This window comes from Corylus avellana, chromosome 2 (assembly GCF_965113065.1).
Source record: "Corylus avellana chromosome 2, dhCorAvel1.hap1.2, whole genome shotgun sequence".
Taxonomy (NCBI): domain Eukaryota; kingdom Viridiplantae; phylum Streptophyta; class Magnoliopsida; order Fagales; family Betulaceae; genus Corylus; species Corylus avellana.
Window position 1 is genome coordinate 6,782,483 of NC_142491.1, and position 11,481 is coordinate 6,793,963.

General features: G+C 36.7%; 1 pseudogene across 1 annotated transcript in view; it reads left to right on the plus strand.

Annotated features, from left to right (window-relative positions):
- Positions 1-1,505: 1,505 nt before the first annotated feature.
- Positions 1,506-11,481, plus strand: part of LOC148587264 (putative disease resistance RPP13-like protein 1 pseudogene) — a 49,338-nt pseudogene continuing 39,362 nt past the window's right edge. The window contains exons 1-2 of the transcript XR_015911518.1: positions 1,506-5,300; positions 5,384-5,462. The product of XR_015911518.1 is annotated as a putative disease resistance RPP13-like protein 1 pseudogene (transcript). The remainder of the gene's footprint in view (positions 5,301-5,383; positions 5,463-11,481) is intronic.

Consider the following 11,481-nt stretch of genomic DNA (forward strand, 5'->3'; position numbering starts at 1 on the left):
GTGGTAACTTTTGTCATTTAGGTATAATTGGATTCTCTTAAGATAATGGAAGATACCTTTGGTTCTTCCTCTCAAATAAGATAATGTAATATATCTGTGAACAGCGGTATTCACTTTCCCTTGCACAATTAATTTCCATTTCTTAAAGTTATTAGCCGACTAATTTGACCCACTCAACCATTATTCTACATAAATTATTGATAATAAAGAAGGAGAAGATGGTTGTTGTATTAGGTAATTAAGAATCTTATTGTAAGCAAGAGGATGCTCATCTTAGGCTTAAAATAATTGTATATGACGTTAATGTCTTGTTCTCCTTATTTTAACTTTTATTGGGTAGAATTGAATCTCCAACCAAATCCTCTTATAAAATTCGAGTCAAGCAGCCCAACCAAAGACGATATATTATTGAAAGAGAGACGTTTGTTTCTTCCTCTCAAATAAGATAATCTAATTTATTCAGCTTTGCTCGGAAGACTTTTGGAAACAATCAATGGAGTCTTGATTGAAGGAGTATTTGATGGCGAAAGGTCGGTCATGCCCTTGGTGATTGTTCTGTCATTTTCTAAAGCAATTACATGTTACTTTGTTTCTTCTTTCTTGTTTGATTTACTTTTTCTTGTTTCTTCCTTTAAAGTGATGGGAAATGAAAAAAATAAAAACTATATATTATGGTAATGGCAATTGGACTATGTTATGGTACTCAGGAAAGAAAAATAAAACTATATTTTATGGTAATGGCCTCCTCAAATGGTACAGTCCTACCATGAGGCTATCTATGCCTTTGGACACAAGATAATTTCAATTATTTGTGGTGATATCATATTGCAACACTTCGATCTGTTTCATATTGGGAAGCTACATTAGCTTCAATTATTTTCTCTCATGAGTGGGTATACAAGACAAGCAGAGAGCAAACAGGGGTAATTTTTGTTTCATTCATTTCCATACAATTAGGATCAACTGAAACTAAATATCATTTCCATACAATATTTAAATGATACTTATTTAAAATTTATCTTAATTATCATATTTTTCTTTAACTCATTTCCATACAAGCGAAGACTTGGAATCTTCTCACCTTCCACATGGCATTTACCTCCCAAGTTGGTGGTCTACACATCACCTCCTCAATAAAATAGAGGTGTTAAAACATCATCAGTTTTCCTGCTTTCCGTTTTCTTTGATTACTTTGATTCAATCACGTGGTGTGGAGTCCACCACATTCATTGGACCAACGGACCCTCAAAAGCTGCCGCAAGTGCTTCATCAATGAGTGTTACTTTACTTCACTAGTCCATGAGCCGTGTGGGTCCATCACTCCCATTGGATGTTTCCCGTACGCCTTCTTTGGTTTACAAAGCAAAACATATAGCTTGCAGTATCTCTCATTTTGCTCTGCTGTTTCTTGCAATCATCTTCCTCCATTTTCTTTCGTCTCTTCCGTTGCCCTTTCTTTTTACTCTGCCCTTTGCTCCATTCATCTTCCTTCTTTTCCTTGGATTTGCAAAGAATAAAACATGGCTGAGGTTGCAAGCCTACTTCTCTCTCCCCTTCTCCAAGTCTTTTTTGAACGAATGGCATCTGGCGAGTTCCTTGACTTTTTTCGGGGACAAAAACTCAACGAGGGGCTCTTACACAAGTTGAAGATAGCATTGCTGTCCGTGAATGCACTGCTTGAAGACGCGGAGGAAAAACAGTTTACAAAGCCTGCTGTGAAAGCGTGGCTCGATGAGTTGAAAGATGTTGTTTATGATGCAGAAAACGTCTTGGACGAGATAGCCACTGAAGCCTTGCAACGTAAGTTGGATGCTGAATTTCAAACCACTGCAAGTAAGGTACGAAACTTCATTTCTACTTCTCATAATCATTTTGTTAAGGAGATAGAGCTAAAGTTAAAAGAGGTACTTGAAAGACTAGAATATGTAGCACGACAAAAGGATGTTCTAGGTCTGAAAGAAGGTGTTGGAGGAGAATCATCAAAAAGATTGCCCACGACTTCTTTGGTCGAAGAATTTGATATTCTTGGTAGGGATGATGATAAGGAAAAAATAATAAGCTTGTTGCTCTCAAATGATGCAACTGGCAATGGAAATCTGTGTGTGATTCCCGTTGTCGGTATGGGAGGAATTGGCAAGACCACCCTTGCTCAGCTTGTATATAAGGATCAGAGGGTTAAGGAACATTTTGACCTTCAAGCATGGGTTTGTGTTTCGGATGAGTTTGACGTGTTAAAGCTAACAAAAATAATTTTAGAGGAAGTAGGTTTGTCTCCTAATGCTGATAGTAAGAATCTAAATCTGCTTCAACTTACCCTAAAAGAGAAATTGTTGGGGAAGAAATTCCTACTTGTTTTAGATGATGTATGGAATGAGAATTATGCTGAATGGGAGGTCTTAAGTAGCTCATTTAAATCCGGGGCACAAGGAAGTATGGTCATTGTAACAACACGCAATGAAGGTGTTGCATCAATTATGCGCACTGTTCCAACTTATCATCTAAAGATGTTAATGGAAGAAGATTGTTGGTCATTATTTGCAAAACATGCATTCCACAATGGCAACTCTGATGCACATCCAGAGCTAGAAGTGATAGGCAGAAAAATTGTGAAAAAGTGTGACGGCCTACCTTTAGCAGCCAAGGCAATTGGGGGTATCTTGCGATTTAAACTAGAAGTTGATGAATGGGAGAAGATATTGAAGAGTGAATTATGGGACTCGCCAATTGACAAAACAAATATTCTTCCAGCTTTAAGTTTAAGCTACAAATATCTTCCCTCACATTTAAAGCAATGCTTTGCTTACTGTTCAATATTTCCTAAAGACTATATTTTTGAAAAAGATCAAGTAGTCTTATTATGGATGGCAGAAGGTTTCTTACAAGAAACTAGAAACAAAAGAATGGAAGAAGTTGGTGAAGATTACTTCCTTGATTTGGCATCAAGATCATTATTGGAACAGTCAAGTGCCAATGAAAAAGGTTTTGTAATGCATGATCTTGTCAATGACTTGGCAAAATTTGTGTCTGGACAATTTACATTCAGGTTAGAGGTTGACCATTCTGATGAAAAAATGAAAAAGACTCGCCATTTCTCGTATTTCAGAAGAGAATTTAATAACTTTAAGAAGTTTGAAGTTCTTTGCGAGGCTACTCGATTGCACACAATTCTCACATTGGGGTTGTCACCAAAACACAATTACTTCCGCTTAACTAAAAGAGTACCATTTGATTTATTGCCAAAATTAAGACACTTGCGGGTGATCTCACTATCTTACTATCGAAATATGACTGAGTTGCCTGAATCAATTGGCGAAATTAAGCATCTACGTTACTTGAACCTTTTTTCTACTGCAATTACAATGTTACCTGATTCCATATGTAAGTTGTGCAATTTGCAAACATTGAATTTATCAGAATGTAAAGATCTTTCTGCATTACCAAGAGACATGCGAAAACTCATTAACTTGCGTCATCTTGATATTAGTGGAATTGCCCTAACGGAAATGCCAATGCAATTGGGTAGACTAAAATGTCTACAAACTTTAAGTAAATTTATCATCAGCAAACATAGTGGGGCTTGCATTGAAGAATTGGAAAAACTTGCAAATCTTCGAGGAAAGCTTTCTATTTCAGAGCTCCAAAATGATGTATCTCCTACGAATGCTCTGAAAGCATGCTTGAAAGACAGGAAGTACCTTGAGGAGTTGGTGTTGGAATGGAATTCATTGGATACTAATATTTCAGAATGTCAAAGATCTGTACTTGACAATCTGCGGCCCCATAGTAACTTGAAAAGTCTCACTATCAACAACTATTGCGCCGAAAGTCTTCCAGATTGGGTTGGGCATCTTTCGTACTCTAAGATGGTGTCCCTTCACCTAAAAAATTGTAAACTTTGTCCCAACTTGCCATCACTTGGAGAGCTACCCTCTTTGGAGCACCTCTCTATTGTTGGGTTTGAAGGAGTTGTTAAAGTGGTTCGTGAGTTTTATGGCAACAATTCTTCAACCGTTAAACCATTTGGAGCCCTGAAAGTTCTAAGGTTCGAGCGAATGTTAAATTGGGAGGAATGGTCTTCTTTTGGTGCTGAAAACGAAGGTAGAGCTTTTCCACAACTCGAAGAGCTTTATATTACTGATTGTCCTAAGTTAATAGGAGGGCTACCTGTCGATCTTCCTTCTGCAGTCAAACTTGAGATTCATGAATGTCCGCTGCTGATGGCTTCACTCTCAAAGGCTCCTGTTGTACGACAATTACATTTAAGAGATTGTAATGAGGTTCTGCTAAAGGAATTACCAACTAAATTGCGGGAGCTCAAAATTGAAGGATTTGACGCACTAGAATCCTTTCCCATAGGAATGGTGGCTTCCAACAACTGTCTTCAAGTGTTAAGAATCGAGAAATGTATGAAGTTAGAGCTCCCAACACACTTAAACTTTTCATCCCTTCGAAGGTTGGAGTTGGACGGTTGTGATTCCCTCAAGTCATTTCCGTTAGATTTATTCCCAACGCTTAAATCTATCGATATCAGGAGGTGTAAGAATCTGAAATCTTTTACAGATTCCGAACAACATGGACGTGATTTAGTGACCTCGCGGATTAGCATCAGCTACTGCCCTAATTTTGTATCTTTTCCGAAAGGAGGAATTCATGGCCCCCAACTTGCATCCTTTGTTGTCTATCATTGTGGAAGCCTGAGGTCACTGCCAGAGAAGATGCATACACTCCTGCCTTCTCTTACCGATTTTCATATACGTGCTTGTCCAAGAGTTGAGTCGTTTCCCGAAGGGGGCTTTCCTTCCAATCTGAAATCTATTGCCGTTATTAATTGTGATAAACTCTTGGCCGTTCGGATGGGATGGGGTTTGCAAGAACTCCCGTCTCTTAGAGATTTGAGAATCGGTAGCGAAAATGAAGACGTGGAGTCATTTCCAGAGCCAGAGTTGCTGCCTTCTTCTGTGACTTCTCTTTATATATATTCATTTCCAAATATGAAATCTTTGGACAAGAGAGGGCTTCAACACCTCACCTCTCTTCAAAAATTGTCGTTCGTGACCTGCCCTAAGCTGGAGTACATGCCAAAAGAAGGGTTGCCTACCTCCCTATCTGTAATACACATCCTAGATTGCCCTTTGTTGAGGAAACGGTGGAAAAGCAAGAAAGAAAAAGAACGGCGAAAGATTCCTAACGTCGAACACATATTGATTGATAATAAAGAATATATTGGATGAGCCAAAAGCCCCGTCGTAAGAGTCCCATTTTCTGTCATAATATCTTAAAGGCGGCAACAACATATTCAGGTAATAACTTTCCTATATTCTTTAATATATACAGATTTCTTTTTGTTTCAATTAGTTTCATGGAAATTTGTTTTAACTAGCAGAAGATCAAAGAGCGTGGGTCACAATTACAAGAAGCAAATAGAATGTATGATCCTGCGAGGCATATATCAACTCTTGAAGGTTAGCTAATTAATCCATTTTCTAAATATTTAATTGGTTCATTTTCATTTTTTATATCAAATTGAGTCTCTTTCATTTTTTATGGTGGCCTCCAACAACTGTCTTGAAGTGTTAATAATCGAGAAATGTATGAAGTTAGAGCTCCCAACACACTTAGACTTTTCATCCCTTGAAAGATTGCGGTTGGAAGATTGTGATTCCCTCAAGTCATTTCCATTAGATTTATTCCCGAGGCTTTCTAATATAACTATATTGGGGTGTAAGAATATGGAATTTTTAACAGTTTCAGAACAACATGGACGTGATTTAGTGACCTCGGATATTCTCATCAGCAACTGCCCTAATTTTGTATCTTTTCCAAAAGGAGGAATTCGTGCCCCCCAACTTATATCCTTTATTGTCCAACATTGTGGAAGTCTGATGTCACTGCCAGAGAAGATGCATACAGTCCTGCCTTCTCTTACCCGTTTTTATATACATACTTGTCCAAGAGTTGAGTCGTTTCCCGAAGGGGGCTTTCCTTCCAATCTGAAAACTTTTGGCGTTATTAATTGTGATAAACTCTTTGCCGGTCGGATGGGATGGGGTTTGCAAGAACTCCCGTCTCTTAGAGATTTGAGTATCGGTGGCAAATCTGAAGACGTGGAGTCATTTCCAGAGCCAGAGTTGCTGCCTTCTTTTCTGACTTCTCTTTCTATGTTCTTATTTCCAAATATGAAATCCTTGGACAAGAGAGGGCTTCAACACCTCACCTCTCTTCAAGAATTGTCGGTCGGGACCTGCCTTAAGCTGGAGTACATGCCAAAAGAAGGGTTGCCTACCTCCCTATCTATAATAAACATCCGAAATTGCCCTTTGTTGAGGAAACGGTGGCAAAGCAAGAAAGAAAAAGAACGGCGAAAGATTCCTAACGTCGAACACATATTGATTGATGATGAAGAATATATTGGATGAGCCAAAAGCCCCGTCGTAAGAGTCCCATTTTCTGTTATAATATCTCGAAGGCGGCAACAACATATTCAGCTTTCACATTTAATTAGGTAATTGCTCTTTTCAATCAACTAATTATAATTCTTTTAATAACTTTCTCAAAGTCTTTCATATATATGGCTTTCTAATATCTTCATGGTCTCATAAATTTCTCTTGGTTTTATCACCGCCTAATTTGGGTTTTTCTAATATTAATTGTATGAAAATTTTGAATCAACAGAATTTAGAAGATTGACGAGCTCAATTTACCACTTGCGAGTTCTTCTTGTACTTCACCATTCTGGTGATGATAATCAACGGCTTGGTCTCTTAAATTTCACTACCTGAAATTATTGTGAAGTCCGTCTAAAGCTTAGGATGCTTTGTGTGAATATACAGGTTTGTTCACTGATTTCTGTTTCTATATATCTCTGTTTCACTGTCTGTCCTTAATTCCATTACTTGTGGGTAGTTTAAATTGAGTAGCTGCTGCATGCCAATCTCCTTCCCATTGGGGATTTTGTTCTTAAGGGAATTCCTAGATCTCCGCACTTTCTCAACGAAGCTGGACTTGCATTGTATATCCCCTCAATTGTCAAAACTGAAATTCTCTTTTGAGTTTGGAATTTTTATCAAAACAGGAAGAAAGACAAGTGACAGCAACTTCATTCTTCAGCATATGTGTTTGATTACCAAACAGATTATTTAATCAATACCAAAATTGATCTTTTTTTTAGCATTTCTTGGTTTGCCTTCTATTTTCCTATCGTTTCTCATACATAGTCAAACCGGTAAAAATTCTATCTTTTCTTATCTGATTTGAAGCATAAACCCTCTACCTCCTTTTTCCCATCCTTTATAACTTAAAAGCGACAAACTCCCCCCCCCCCCCCAAACATTGCTACCAATCAGCTAGGTTATACTATATTGATGAACTACATTTAGACCATTTGTTCAACATAAGAAACTTAACATTTCTCTAACTGAAAAGAAAATTAAACATTACATATAATATCTAATAACTCCAATGTAAGTGTCATTATTTATTGATTCAGGCATTTAGTTATTTTCTAATGAATATGTTCTTAAGTTGAGTGGCGACTTGTTGGACTTATGGTGTGGTGCCAAATCGAGATCATGGGAACTTTGTTCTGTTTTTTGAAGTGTAGGCTTTGAATTGCTCTTCTGTATTCCTTTCTCTCAAAAGCTGGAACATGGGAAAAGGTAATCAATGGCTGTAGAGAATTTTCTTGTGGCTACTGTATGATATCTGTTAAAGTGGCTGATTTGATTTAACATAACAAAATACCAGGCTACTTTATATCCAGCCGGCATTGCACCAATTGGAAACTAGTACAGTTTCTGATACCTCCAGTAATCAAAACTTTGAGATGAGAAACTGCAGCTGGGTCTTAGATACCTGTTGATTGGACAAAGCAGGTCAGTTTTCAATGTTGCTTCCTTTTTAATCCTAAGCGTTTTCTTTTGTTTTTCTTTGAGTGCATGCAAATAAAATTCTTACCAAGTTTTTGTTTTATCCCACTTCATCTTCTCTTCCAAAATAAGATGAAAAGATTATGTTTATTTTATTTATTTAGTTAAATAGATACATTTTATTGGTGCTGCCTTGCTTCAGGAGGAATGAAAATGGCTAATTAAGCTTTCTGAAGTCCTGTTGATCTTAGAAGTTTCTTTGTATATGCAGCTTTTCCAGTTAATTAGGTACTTGCTTTTTTCAACCTGCTAATTATCAATAAGTATCTTTTTTTGGGGAGTTCATTCTCACATCATCTGATCCACATGTATGTGTATTTTCTATTTCAAATTTTTTAGATGAGAAACTGTAGCTGGTTATTATTAGATGATGGCCTGCATTGTCTCTTGGTTAAACAATGCAAGGTCAGTTCCAAATTATCTTTTGTTGGGTTTTGAGTGGTTTCTCTCCACCAGTCTTTGTACTACATCTTGGTGTTCCTGTATGATTGAGTTAATTTTATTGTCTTCTTTTCTACCCAAACATTTGTTTGTTACAACAATTTGAATCTATTTTTCTCTCTCCCTCTCCCTAAGAAAAATAATTGTGATATAGTGGCAGGAAAGTTTTATTTGTTGTTTATATATTGACATGTGTGACAGAAGATATCAATGATATTTCATTTGATTACTAACACTTTTGTATTTATATCATTGACAGAAAAGATTTCTTCTCAGTAATTGGGTCTTTGAGTTAAAGAAAAATGGAAGCCTTCTTTTGAAATGATGATTTAGCGATTCATTTCTTTATTTTTGTTGGAATTCACTTTTAAGGTGATAAATTTATGTTTAACCCAAGAATGCATGTATTTTTGAAGTGGTAATAACCTCTAGCTATTTCTCTAGGGAAGACAATTGTAAACTTATTATTGTTGATAGTAGAAGATTTAACTGGACTAGGTCCCGTGGTTTTTTCCTTCGCATTGTAGGGTTTTCCACGTAAAAATCTTGGTGTCTTGCTTGTGGGTTGCTTGATTATTATTTTGCATTGTGAATTTATTTTTGGGTGCTAGTGTGACCATTTAAATTGCACAAAGATAAGTAGATTAATTCTATTGTGTATCTGAAATTGGTGTTCACCCCTGACACAATTCAAATATGCTACTATGTAATTGTTTTCCCTTTCATTTTCTCACTATCAGTTGAAAAAGAAACTCCATGAATGCTTATGCATGATTTGGAAAATTGAATTCTTCTTAAGGATAACCTGTGCAGGTTCATTTTTTATGGAATTTGATCTAAAATGATGACAGCCTGAAGATTGAGAAAGCTTGTTCTTTTGCGGATGCAATCATTTTTCAAGTTATTAGTAAAGCTAAATGTTACATGATGTTTTTAGCTGATGAACCCAAGATTACATGATGTTTTTATACTTACAATCAATCCTTGGTATAGACATACAATTGCAGATACTTTTCTTTCTCAGGAGATGAAAATTTTCAACGAACTTGGCAATCTACATCTATAACCCAAGTCAAGCCAGCCAACCAAGGAAAAATTGTACCGAGATAGACCTTTGCTTCTTCCTCTCAAAAAGATAGTAGTACTGCATCCATTGACAACAACATTCACCTCCACTTGTGCAATTTCCTCATTTTTTTCTCTAATTACTATCATATTTTGGGACTTCAATTTCATAATAAAACAACCAGCTTGAAGAAATCACAACCAAACCAATAAAATCCTGAATCATATATATTCAAAAGCCGAACTTCAATTTCTCTCCTTTTTTTTTTTTTTTTGTTTTTGTTTTGCACTTTTATGAGTAAAGCATAAACTAAAAAAGGATCATTTTTCTTTAATTCATTTCCGTACACTTAAGATAAACTGAAACATCATAAAAAAATAAAAAATAAAAATCAACTGAAACTAATATCATTCCTTATCAAGGACCAAGTTTCGCTACTCACCTCTCAATGGTGGTCTAGTGGCATTCAGGCTAACTCTTAACGGTTTGTGAATGAAAGGTCTCAAGGTCGAATCCCAAAAGGGAAAGTGCTTGGGATTATTTTCATATCACCCCTAAGTCAAACTATAACTCAACTAGCATGAGAGCACCTACGGTTATTCCTATAGTAACGACGCTGCTACCAAAGTTGCCAAAGCTATGGGCTTCATCTCACGCTAGATTTTCAGAGGTTTGTTTTGTGGAGGAGAAGAAGTGTGTTGGGGTTCGAGGTTTGTTTTAATTCCTATTTTGCTATTTCAGTGCACATATATTCCTATTCTAGTTTAGGAATATGATATCCTGGTTTAGATTTTGGAATTTAGGTCTGTTTGGTTATGAGACTAAGGTACTCCTTACTGCAGCCTAATGTAATCCACGAACAGGATATTCTTGAAACAAAAAAATTAAACCGAGAAAAAAAAAAAAAAAATCGAAAGAGGCCAAGTTGCCCATCCATTAGGCCATAGTTGGCCTATTTTTTTCTCAACGTTGGTGTTATTGTTTAAAACCCATGTTATTTCAGTCCAAAGTTAGCTCTCACTTAAGCCCAAAATTGGCTTTAGCCCATAGTTGGCTCATTTTTTGTTTGGCCTGTTGGTATTGTTTAAAGCCCAGGCACATTTCAGCCAATAGTTAGCTCTCACTTTAGCCCAAAGTGGGCTCCTATTTTGCCCCATAATTGGGGCATTTTTTTTGTTTGGTCTTGTAATATTGTTTAAAGAACCTACTTCAACTCATAGTTGGCCTTCTTTTGTATTAAGGCGCATCTCATATCACTCATAATCTTCCTCCATTTCCCACATTTTCTTTCTTTTCTTTCATTGCAATCTCTTTTTGCTCTCCCGTTTGCTCCATTCATCTTCCTTCATTTCCTCAGATTTGCAAAGAAGAAAACATGGCTGAGGTTGCAGGCCTGCTTCTCTCTCCCTTTCTCCAAGCCTTTTTTGATCGAATCGCCGGAGAGAGAGAGAGAGAGAGAATGAGGGAGGAAGAGGAGAGAGGGGGAAATTTTAGGGATTTTGGTTTGGGGGAAGAGATCGAGAAATGAAAAGGGGACGCGGCGTGAAGGGGAAGAGAGAAAAAAAATTCTGACCTAAAATTTTTTTTTGGGCTGGGCTATGGGCTGCGCTAATTTTTGGAGGGGCTGGGTTTTTAAAATGAAGGGGCTGGGCTATGGGCTGGGAAATATTTTGAAATAAAAATATATGAAATTTTTTTTTAATAGCAAAAAAAAAAAAAAAAGGGTTTCCCTGCTCACCTTCCATGATATTACTAGTTGGCGGACTACAGCACAAGGAGCTAAAACATCAGTTTCTTCGTTTTCGTTTTCTTTGATTATTCTGATTCAATCACGTGGTGTACGTGGAGTCCACCACTTTGAATGGAGCAACGCAGTCCGAAGAAAATATCTCATATTAAAAATCCATATATATATATGAAAGAATTTGAGAAATTTATTAGGAGAAGCAAGAGGATTATATTTATAATTAGCTGATTGAGAAGGGCAATTACCTAACTGATCATGTGCAGGATTATAACAGAAAATGGGGTAGGTTGCTGTCTGCAATC